Raw genomic sequence first — 12,696 nt, forward strand, 5'->3', positions numbered from 1 at the left:
TCACACGTTTCCCTGGTTCCGTGAAGCAACGCAATAGCGGCTAATGTGCCCCACTCGTCCACATCGGTGGCAGGTGACCCCCAATCTTTGCTCTTTGCAGTCCTTGAGCAGGTGAGGACCCTGGCACCAGAAGAACTTGCCTTCTGTCGCCTTGCTGCCTGTCTCTCATCATTCAATCATGCCTCGTTCACTTATTTCCACTCACAGCTGCAGCCACAATTGGGCCCTTGACATTCTTGACTAGGACTCTGGCGTGGACCAAGAGATCGTCCACTTCCATCGTATTGATCTCAGTGATTCTCTGCATATTCGGAGAGATTTCTTCTGGGAAGCTGTTCACTAGGTATAGCTTTACTGTCCTCTCCAGACTCCTCCCCACATAACCAGCCAATCCTGCCAGTCTCTGCAGCAAAGACGTTAACAGACTCGCCAGTCCACCTCAAACTTGCAAGCTTGCCGAGTGCTTCAAATGGACTCTCGGCGAAAGCCAATTTCAGTCTTTGCTCCACTGAGGCAAAGTCTCCCTTATCTTCATCGCGCATCTGCTGGTAAATAGTGAGGGCTTCCCCCTCTAAGTAGAGCGGCAGCAGGGTGACCACGTCTTTGATTTTTTGCAACCTTGCCACCATCTTTAATTTTTCCAGCCATTTAATTAGGTCACCCTCCCCAGTGAAGGGTCTCAACATCTGAGTTGAGAGTCTCCAGTCAGCCATGTTAACCTGCTTGACACGCCGAAATAGCTTCTAGGGTTACAATCAGGATTCGGTTCTGGGATTTGGGAAGGAGTAAGTCACTCGCTCGGCAACAGCACGTTTCTACCCTCTTCTTTTCCAATCGACCACACCTGGCCTCTCGCCACTAATATCACACCGCACAATCTGAACGTCAGCAATACGAAATACTTTTCAAGAGAAGATGTTCATGACTCTTTTCTTTTTTCCCCCTCCAGGTAATTTTTCCCAGCTTTTATATCCTCCTATCTAGAAAAAAAAAAAAAAAGGAAGAGACAGGGGAAAAAAAAATAGCTTCTCCCATCATGCCCAACCTTCCCAAGATGCCCTTCGTGTATATAAATGAGCTAGCCATCCTTTCCTTCTTTTCCAAAGAGCGATGCAGATACACCCGGAACGTTTTTTTTTTTCTAACCATATACCACACAAATTTTTTGTTAAAATAAATTGTTGAAAAAATATTTGTTAAAATAAATTATTGAAAGGAAACCTTCATGAAAATAAATTGTTGACAGAAACATTTGTTAAAATCATTTGTTGAAAAAAATCTTTGTTAAACAAATTGTTTAAAAAAAAATTGTTAAAATCAATTAAAAAAAACTCTTGTTAAAATAAATTGTTGAAAAAATTGTTGAAGAAAATTTTTGTTTGAATAAATTGCTCAAAACAAATCTTTTTAAAAATAAATTGTTAAAGAAATTTTGTTAAAATAAATTGTTGAAAAACTCTTGAAATAAATTGTTTAAAATCTTTGTTAAAATGATTCTACAAAAACTCTTTTAAATAAATTAAAAAATCTTTGCTAAAATAATTTATTTAAAAAATCGGCCAATGTCAAGTTTCTTTACAACTCAAAAAACTTTTAAATGATGACTTTCATAGGTTTTCGGTGGTACTGAAAACGAATATCATATTTAAATTTGGGGCAGATAAGTAGTTTTCATGATATGAAGAAATTACTTTTTCAAAATGTGAGGGATCGCTTTTCTATATAAATTTAACGTAAAATAAGCACCACTTTCTAGTCACCTAGTATTTTCTTCATATAAAACAAATTTAACTGTGATATTCGTTTTCAGCACCCCCAAAACGGGCGCTGTTTTTTACTAGAGATTCATTAATTTTTTCATCTCATAATTTAGGACGCTAATAATGCTGTCAGTAAGTTTACACGAGCGGTTTACAAAAACATGCTTTTGTTTTTCGTTCTTTTTTCATTATAGAACTTGTATAGTTTTTGTGGAGAAAGTGGCTTAGCGTTAAAGAGACTGCGCGTTTGTGCCTGCAGGGCACAAACTAAGAATCAAGATGGCGCCCGCGCCCGCATGTGTTTATGTGGAAAAAAGTCTCGTGGAATCTCGGAGAATCTCGTACCCTGATTCCATAAATAACGAGGGGAGAAAAACGGGAACAGAGACGATTTTGAGTCACGAAAACGAACGGACGTGTGTAAAAGAAGAGGTAGAAGAAAAGAGTGTGGTGAACGAAACAAACAACGACTCGGTTGAAAGTAGAGTTGTAACGAACACAGTTTTTAACAGGTGCTTCTGCAGTTTAACATTTCACAAAAATTTTGTTTACATTAGGGTAGGCGGCGGAGGATCAGTTGGTGTTATCGCGGCCAACAAAATCTCAAATGTAAACGAAAACATACACCCACACACGGGGAAAACGTACAAATTATAAAAAAAAAAGACGATATGCCGTAAAACAACAACAACAAAAAAAAAAAAGAGAGAGAGAGAAAATAAATATATGTCGAACTGGTTAGGAAAGAAAAAAGAAAAAGTAAACAAATTAAATGTAAACAAATCTCTTAGTAAAAAACAGCGCCGGTTTTAGGGGTTGCTGAAAACGAATATCAGTTAAATTTGTTGGTGTCTGGAAAACTCGTCTCCGGAAAACTTGTACCCGGAAAACCCGTACCCGGAAAACTCGTACCCGGACCCCCCCCTTTTTTTTTTTGCTAGGTAGGAAAACTGGTCCCTTATTGATAAATCTCGATTGAAAACACATTATATGAGCGTTCTTAAAGAAGAAATTATCTTTAAACGAGAATACACATCTCATAATATTTTTTTAACATTATTTTTATCTCTTGTTTTAAAAAATAAACTTGATCACGGAGTCAAGATACGAAAAACGAAACCATGTATTTATTTTAAAAAATAATTTAGTTTTAACACTTTTTGTGTTATTACGAAACAAAAATAAAAGAAAGAAAACACGTATTATCAAAGAAAGTAATTATTTTATTTAGAATAATTAATTTAGTTTAAACAATTGTGTTATTACGAAACAACAAAAAAGAAAAGATGGTATTATGTAATTTTGGTACCGCGCTGAAATAATAACGTTATTCTTAACATGGGAAGGGGAGAGTATCATTTAAAAGTCATTACGAGGCCACTTGTGCAGTATGCAGACGGAGGCTATTGTTAGAGGGCGATAACTCCAATTTCTTTTTGGTCAAATAAGGCGGCAAATAAGTAACAAACAAGATTTTTTTCCGAACAGAAAAATATTTGAAAACCAAACATTTATTGTATGAAAATATATCAATATATAATTATAAAAACATTTATTGTATAAAAATGTATCAATATATAATTATAAAAACATTTATTGTATGAAAATATATCAATATATAATTATAAAAACATTTATTGTATGAAAATATATCAATATATAATTATAAAAAACATTTATTTAAAAGTAAACCTATTTTTTTAATGATTGTTCCCTCAAAGCATTTTCTTTCACTTTCTTCGTATATATCTCAGACTTTAATCGCGCGTGTATTTATTTTATTTTTTGGAATTTTTTTTCTTTGATTCATACTTTTATTTCGTGCTTGTTTTTATTTTATTTTAATTTAATTTTTATTTATTATTTTCTCCACTAAATATTATTTTGTTAAATTATTTTTCGTACATATTCAAATAATGTTTTTGTCCCCCCCCCGCCTATTTTTGGCCTCAAATAGTACCTTCAAAAAGTTTTCGTGATTAATAAACCAAAGAAAACCTTTTGCGCATGCGCTTTGAAGGACTAATGATTAAATAAAAACACCAGGGCCCACGTTCCCGTGAAGTACCAAATTTTCTAAATAAAATATTTGTTTTATTAATTTGATAATACAAGAAGTGTTTTCTTTTTTTGTTTGTTTCGTAATAAGACAGGAAATGTTAAAAACTAGAATATTTTTTTTTATAGAAATGGTTTCGTTTTTCGTGTCTTTTGTTCGGTTTCGTTACATAATCAACCGTATCCACGTCCGGTAGCTTGATTTTTTTCCGAGCAGTGATCTTGGACATTACCTAAAAACATGCAAATTTATTATCGGGGGGTGGGTGTCGTGATAATACATACTTTGGAAGCATTGATAAACAGACTCGAAGGTGGTGTAAAATGCGTTCTTTATTGTCTAGTAGTAAACGTTGCACTGAGAAACAATGGCGGACGAGATTCATACGTCACGGGCCAAGGGGCATAACTCTAGGCGATTAATAGTCTCTTAGCCTATATTATGACATCCCTTCCCTTCCATATATATGTATATAGTCCAAGGGCGATATTTAGCCTTTATCTGATTAAGGGATAACATAGTCTCTAATATATTATTTAGCTTGTCTCCATTGTTCTGGGGTAATGGTATTGTCTCTTTCTTTTTTAGGATAGTGTAACCTATAAGTTCAGTTTCTGAGGAGCATTCACTCGTCTCTGAGATCTTCTTAATTCGGGGGTGAGTTTCTCAGTTCGGGTGTGAGGCGTGCCGCTGGAGTGTTGTTCGGTGGTCGGCTGTTCGGTTTGTTTAGGGGGGGGACCTTCCTTCTGGGTGGGATCCGGTGGAGAGTCGCTGGGGCGAGGTTGGTCGGATCTATTTGCGGTTGTTGATCTCCTCCCAGCTGGTCTGAGGAACTGCCTGTTCCTTCTATAGGTGTTACCGTTCTCAGATTCAACTATGTAGGATCTGGGTGTCACGCTGGAGCGCTGAATTTTTCCAGGCTCCCATATCTTTGCTTTTTCCTGCTGGACATAGACATTCTGTCCTGCATGTAGGTGGGAGTGGTGTCTGTTATGTTTCCTGTCATAGCAGACCTTAGAATGATCTTTCTGTTTCTGTATGGCTGTCCTAGTCTGCTCATCGCCAAGTTGTTGCTTGGATACTAGGGGTGTCCGTATTTTTCGTCCGTTGAGTAACTCTGCCGGGGACTTAATGTCTGATGACAGTGGCGTGGCTCTGTAAGCCATCATTGCTAGGTAGCTGTCTTGACCAGTTTCCCCTGCCTTCGTCAAAATTTTCTTGCATGTTCCCACCATTCTTTCGGCGAATCCGTTAGACTTGGGGTAATGTGGGGACGATGTCCTGTGTTGGAAGCTGTACGTCCTGGCGAAATCCTTGAAATCTTTACTTGTAAATTGTGGACCATTGTCCGAGTACAAGATTTCCGGCACTCCTTGTTCCTCAAATATCGTCTTAATACTTCTAATAACGGATATTGATGAGGCGGACGGAAGGCGTCGTACGAAGGGGTTTCGGCTGTACTGATCTGCCACAAGCAGATATTCTTTCCCTGCCAATGTGAACAAGTCTGTGCTGACGTACTGCCAGGGGTACGTAGGGGTTTCGTGCTGGAGTATTGATTCGGGCGGGATACTGGCTTGGTATTTCTGGCATGTGTGGCACTCTCAGACTATATCTTCTATGTCCTTATTTAACCCTATCCAGTACACCGCTGAACGCGCTCGTAACCTCGTTCGCTCTACTCCTTGGTGTGAAGCATGCAGCTCTTCCAGTATGCCTCTTTGCAACGAGGCTGGGGTAATGATTCTCTGGCTCTTGAGTAGAATTCCATCCTGGACCCCAATCTCATCTCTGAAATTCCAGAATGGCAGGAGAATTCCTGGGCAGTCAGCCCGGTTGGAAGGCCAGCCGGTCAATACCATGCTTACAAGTTGCTTTAGGAGTGGATCCTGGGATGTTTCCACTCTTATATCTTCAACTCTCGTCGGCGCAAAGTTGAGGTATGAGATCATGCTATGGACGTTGAGATCGATCCCTTCAATGTGCCCACTGGGTCTGGGTGCTACTCGTGACAAGCAGTCTGCAATTGGAACTGTTTTTCCTTGGGTATATTTTACAGTAAAATCATATCCCTCGACCTTCAATAACATTCTAGCCAGTCTTGGGGGTGCTTGTGCTAGATTTTTCAATGCTATCGACTCCAATGGCTTGTGATCCGTATGAATTGTCGTTTTGTGGCCCCAAACGTAACTGTGAAATTTCTCCAGGCCAAAGACGATAGCCAACATCTCCCTCTCTATGTTTGAGTAGCGTGTTTCTGGTCCGGAAAGTGCTTTGCTCGCGAATGCTACTGGTCTGTCGTTTTGTAGCAGGGCCGCGCCTATACCCATTGAAGACGCATCTACCTGTAGCACTATTGGTTCTTTAGGGTCGAAGTATCGGAGTGTCGTATGATTTCCGATCTCTTTTTTGATTTCTTCGAATGCCTGTTGCTCCTGTGAAGACCATGTGAAGTCATTCTTCTTCGATGTTAACTCACGTAGGGGTTTTGTCAGTGTCGCGAGTCGTGGAGAGAATTTGTTCAAGTAGTTCACCAGGCCTAGGAAGCTGGTGAGCTGCTTTGCATCCTCGGGGGGTTGCATCTGTGTGATCGCCTCTATTTTCCGGGGATCTGGCTTGACACCGTCTCTTGAGATTATGTGGCCGTAGAAAGGGATTTCGGAGGTTTTCACCACAAATTTCTCTGAATTAAACCTGCAGTTTCTTTCCCTTGCTCTAAACATTAGCTGCCTCAGTGCCTTGTCATGGTCACTGCCGTCTTCCTCGAATCCGTACACTACTATGTCGTCGCATATGGATAGGACATTTTCGAGGTCTCCGAAGTTTTCCTGCATGGCTCTTTGGAACTCATCTTGGGCAGATTTGACTCCCATGGGGTACCTGTTGTACATGTATCTGCCATGTGGGGTAATGAATGTTGTGAGACGTCTCGACTTTTCGTCCAGTTTCAAATGCCAGTAGCCGGACTTGATATCGACTTTTGTGAACCATCTAGCGTTGTCTAGTTCCGCAGTGATGTCTTCGAATGTCGGAGTCGCATAGTGTGGTCTGTGCACTGCTTTATTTAAGTCTCGGGGGTCGAGGCATAGCCTGACCGATCCGTTCCTTTTAGTGGTACAGACGAATGAGTTTACCCAGGGCGTTGGGTCCTTTACAGGGGAAATTATTCCCTGGGCCTCTAAGGAGTCCAACTCCAATTTCAACTTTCCTTTTAGGGATATTGGGACTCGCCGTGGTGGGTGGACAACTGGTGGTACTTCGGGGTTTAAATGGATGGTGTGTTCACCTGGCAGACAACCAATGGAGTCGAATACGTCTGGAAATTCCTCAATGATTTTCCTCCTTTCTCCAAGGTTTCCCATCGTACATGGTTCCTGCACGGGGACCGGTTTCATGTCGTGCGGGGGAGTAAGCCGGGATGCTTTGTCCGTCACATGAGTTGTGTCCGTTTTTATAGCCAAGTTAAGGGTGACTAGCCCTAATTCTCTTGATGTTTGGAGTCCTATTAGTATAGGGTCTCTTGATTTCACCACGTGAAAGGTCGCTTTAACGAACTTGTCGCGGGATCTGACCCCTAAACGACAGGTCCCTTCTTGGTCTATCGTTGAGCCTCCAAACGCAATTAGCCTTATAGCTGATTTTTCCAGTGGTACTCCTTTCAGTTCCTTGAATACCTGTTTAGGTAACAGGTTGCTCATTGCACCTGTGTCGATTTTCGCGTCAACCTCTATTTGGGTTTTGCTGTTGCCTATCTTCAGTTTTGTGAAAGCTTCTGTGGTCGCTAACGGTAATTCCTTTACTGTGTGAAAGTACAGCTCCTCTGTGGAACTGTCGTCGTTGCTACCCATATGTGCTGCTGCCATGTGGATTTTATTCTTATTATATTTCCTCTGTGGCTGGAATGACTGTCTGCGTGTGTGCCCCTCGTCTCCCATTTTAGAGTGGCAAACTTTAGCAAAGTGTCCCTTTTTATTGCATTTTAGGCAGTATTTGCCTTTAGCTGGGCATTTATATTGATGGTGTTTTGTGCCACAATTACCACATGTGGTAGGTCCACTGGGCTGTCTGGCTCTAACTGCGAGTGTAGAGCTGTCTTCTACTGCTGTTGTACGTAATGCTTCCATTTGTTTACACGTGGCTTCTTCTGTCTCGACGATTCCGAGTGCTTTCTCGATTGTGAGATCGCTTCCTTCTCTTATTAGGGACTTTTGTGCAGACTGTAAATAAATACCGAATATGAATAGGTCCAACACAATGGTCTCTTCCACCGTCCGACCGTATTCACACTGTTTGGCTGTCTGACGCAGCCGACTTAGAAATGCGTGTGCCGATTCATCCGCGTTTTGTTTACATTTTAGTAGGTTGTGTCTAGCTACACGAAAGTTCGATCGCGGATTCGCATATTCCTTAAAAAATTGGATATATTTATCCAATGTCCTTTCTTCTCCCTGTCGAAAGGGAAAAGTGTCACTTATTTCCTGGCCCTCGATACCAGACCATATTAGCAAGTAATTTAACTTTGTGTCTGAATCTACGTCTTTCATTGGGCCGTCGAAATATAAATGAACTTGCCTGATAAATCAGTCCATTGATTTGGCCAAATTTGAAGTGTTCCAATCGATTGTTGAAGGTGGTAGTTGCGAATATGTATTCATCGTTGATTGCGAGAAAAATACCGACACCACGTGTGTTTTTGTATTAACTTTTTTTTTAGATCCCGAAAACGTTTGTTTTTTGTTTTTTTTTGTTTTTTTTAGGGTAATATTGTTACTATTCCTTTGATTCTTTAGAGGATCCCACTTCAGACACCATGTCGTGATAATACATACTTTGGAAGCATTGATAAACAGACTCGAAGGTGGTGTAAAATGCGTTCTTTATTGTCTAGTAGTAAACGTTGCACTGAGAAACAATGGCGGACGAGATTCATACGTCACGGGCCAAGGGGCATAACTCTAGGCGACTAATAGTCTCTTAGCCTCGTTTTAAAACTATATCTACCTAAGTATTTTCTTTAATTTTCTATTTTTGAGTGATTATCGAGACTCCTAAGATGTGATCATCTGATGTCGGACATTTTTTGTACAAATGTAACAGTAACACTCTACATTACTTGTTTTTTTTTTGTTTGTTTGTTTTTGATTAAATAAACTCTTTAAAATAAGGTGAACCACCAAAAACTTTCAAAGCTAGGTAGAAAACGAAAACTTAGAAAAATCAATTTAATTTTTTTAAAAGAACAGTAAACAAGTAAAAATATTTTTTAAAAAGATTATGGGATGAGTATTGTGGAGGAAGTTAGCTCCTAAAAAGGCCTGACGACCCCCACAGTATTCTCTTTTAAAAACAATATCTTCTTCAAGAATGGTCATAAAATGTGTTTTCAATCGATATTTATTCAATAAGGGACCAGTTTTCCTACCTAGCAAAAGGGGTCGAGTTTTCCGGGGACGAGTTTTCCTAAATTCAATTGGTTAAATTACTAAGTGACCAGAAAGTGGGTGCTAATTTTACGTTAAATTTATATAGGAAAGTGATCCCCCTACTTTTTGAAAAAGTAATTCCTTCATATCATGAAAACTACTTATCTGTCCCAAATTTAAATGATATTCGTTTTCAGCACGACCGGAAACGTCGTCATTTTAAAGTTTTTGGAGGCGTTGGAAAGAAACCTGACATTGACCAAAAAATCTTTGTTAAAATGAATTGTTAAAAGAAAAATAAATTGTGAAAAAACAAACAAAAAAAAACATTGTTAAAACAAATATCTTAAAATAAGTTGAAATAAATTATCTCCCTTAGTTTGCCAGCCTAAAGTAAAAAAAAAATATATATATAAATACCTGAGGATTTGTTTAACGAAAATTTAAACATTATTAAAATTATTTACTAGGCTTTTATTTTTCCAGAAAATTATTCAATTAGCACCTGTGGTCGTTTTTTGAATTTAAAAGTTTATTTAAACTCCGCCAAAGGGTTCATTCTTGTTCGTATGTTTGATTTATTTCTTTTTTACGACGAGAGCTGACTGGGGTTTCATTTGACAGATTCTAAATTATTTAACTTCATTTTACATCGATATTACATTTCAAAATTAAGCGACGACGAACAGAGCCTCTTATAAAAGTGTTTGGTCTGTTTGGATACATCTAAAATAAGATGCGTCCAATCAATCTATGGTCTACGGTGTCCAATCAATCTACGGTTGATGTGGCGATGTTTTAAACCAACGCATTTCAGGTGAAAACTATTACGTACTTATAGGTCATGTCGTAATTAGTATAAATTTAAAAAAAAAAAAAAAAAGCGAAAAATGGTCCAATAGATGTGTTAGATGTACTTTTAACAAAAACCATCCACAATTACGTTCTGTTCAAAAATAGTGGACTCTTAATTTAAGCAAATTTAAGTCAAGGGAGATAAGTCAGTCGGCCATGCTGAATTAGTCGCACAACTCTTCCTCGTTAAAAACATACGATAAAACTCGATAGTTTGATAAATTCTATTTTTAATTGTACTTATTTTTCTCTACTGGACCATTTTTCGCAATTTTTTGAATTTATACTAATTTCGACATGCCACGTGAGTACGTAAGAATGTCTCCAACTGAAATGCATTGGTGTAATAGATCTCTGATTTACACAAGCACTGAATCTACACGTGTAGCGATGGAAATATACTATTTTAAACTGAAACCTGTGCTGTCACTCACTCACTCACTCCCTCTCACACACACACGCTCGAGCGCAAATAAACGAACGTTTATTAATTTCAATTTCCCCGCGCATTTGCGCAAAATAAGTTCTTCCAGCAACGACATAATTTCAAATACGCCCACGCGCTTTTCTCACACCAACAAAAGTAAAATGGACATATTTCTGGCGGACGTAGCTTAAAACCGTACCATGTGACACAAGCGACCAATGAGAAAATTTAGAAAATTGTCTTTTTAACGCTTTTCCAAAAACCAAATTCCAGCAGCAGCAATCTTGTCCTGGAGCCGGTTCAAAAAGTATTTAAACGCAAAAAACATTCTTCTTTTTTCCCTTCTTTCTTCTTCTCTTCTCGCTCCAACGTGACACGAGAACATGCCTCTCGTTTTCATCTCATTGTCGTTTTAGAATCTGTTGAAGCCATAATTACACATGCCACGTGGGCACCAAAAAATCACACTTATGTACACATGCACCCATTCCGTACATTTTCTATAAAAATTAATAACAACGGACTACTTTCCTCATAGAACTTTCGAATAAGGCGAACTTCGCCAGTTAAAACACAAACCTAGAAATAAGGAGATTATTTTCACAAAAGACTTTCACCTTCTAATCTTATTATTTTAACAGAAGACTTTCATCTAACATGACCTTTTAATCTTGATAATTCCACAAAGGATTTTACACCTACTTTGAACATTCTAATCATAATGATTTCTCAAGAACTCTTACCGATCGGACCTTTGCTTGTTCATCTTGTTATTTTTGTTGAAAAATAAATGCGGTACATTTTAAACGAGAACAAGGTGTCATTTTGTTTTATTCCTTTATTTTTTATTATTTTGTTTGGGGCAGAGAAATTTAATTTCACTTAAACTTCTTTTCCCCTACAAATTGGTGACATCCGACCGTGAGATAAAACATGCACTTCCTTCTGAAACATACAAATCAACAGTTATCAAGCACGGCTGTAAGAGAGAAAACATGTCTTCCCTGACCAAGGACAATTTATACATCTCTCCTTTTTTTCGTCCCAGGCTATGAAATTACATCCTTCTAAAACCTACAAACACGAAGCAGCACAAAAGTGATTGTACCTCATATTTTGCCGCAGTTGAAAGCATTCCACATCACGTTATTCTCCCATTTAAACCTGCAGACATCCGTCTACATTGACTCCTTGCCTATGCAAAGAACAAAGACCGGCAATTTAAAGGCTTCCAAATCATTTTCGGGATTAAATCAAGCGAAACAAGAGCATGGATTCATCACTTTCAGAAATATCTCCAGCCACCCTATCGTTAAACATCCCAGTATTTAACCCAGCCAACATCAAATCCTGGTTCATATAACTCCAAGCTTTATTCGATGCGAAGCCAATAACGTCAGAAAAGACACAATACACTTACCTGGTCGAGAAATTACCTACCGACATCATGGAGGAGGTAATAGATTTACTCAAAACTTTACCAGAAGAAAACCCTTACGACCGGCTGAAGGAAGCAATTCTAAAACGAACTGGCTTATCCAACGAGTCGATGCTACACAACCTCTTTATGTAGGTGGAACTGGGAGACCGCACTCCGTCGCTGTTGTTACATCACATGCGCACCCCCTTTTTTTTTTTTTTTTTTACACAGTGATCACCACTTATCAAGGCCCGGAAGCCACTCAGGGATAAGGGTTATTGCAAGTACATTACGTTAGTGTGGAGATTTGATGAAGTGTTTACTTAAGGGGGCGGTTCATTACATTGGACTTGAAGACATCCAAGTTGTAGTCCGGTGGGAAGCAGGCAGACGGAACAGAGTTCCACAGGCGTGCAGTTCTAAGAAAGAAGCTTTGTTCATGGAATCCGCGTTTTGATTTAGGCACAGATATAGAGTGGGGGAAATTTTCACAGTGGATTCAGCTAGACGGGTGTTTTTCGTGAAAGCTTGGCGAGGGGGGACCAGAGATTGGAGTTCAGACGAGCACCTGCCATGGAAATAACGATAAAACAAGGATAGGCTCACAACGTCTCTTCTGTGGGAGAGAGATTGCAGGGTAGAGAAAAGGGCATCCCCCACTAAGCCACAAAGTCTATTTTGTACTCTGTCAAGGCAGGATAGGCTGTTTTTAGCAGCTCCTGCCCAGATATGGCAACAGTATTCCATCCTTG

The sequence above is a fragment of the Euprymna scolopes genome, chromosome 11 (genome assembly GCF_053919585.1).
Source record: "Euprymna scolopes isolate OS-2025 chromosome 11, ASM5391958v1, whole genome shotgun sequence".
NCBI lineage: Eukaryota > Metazoa > Mollusca > Cephalopoda > Sepiida > Sepiolidae > Euprymna > Euprymna scolopes.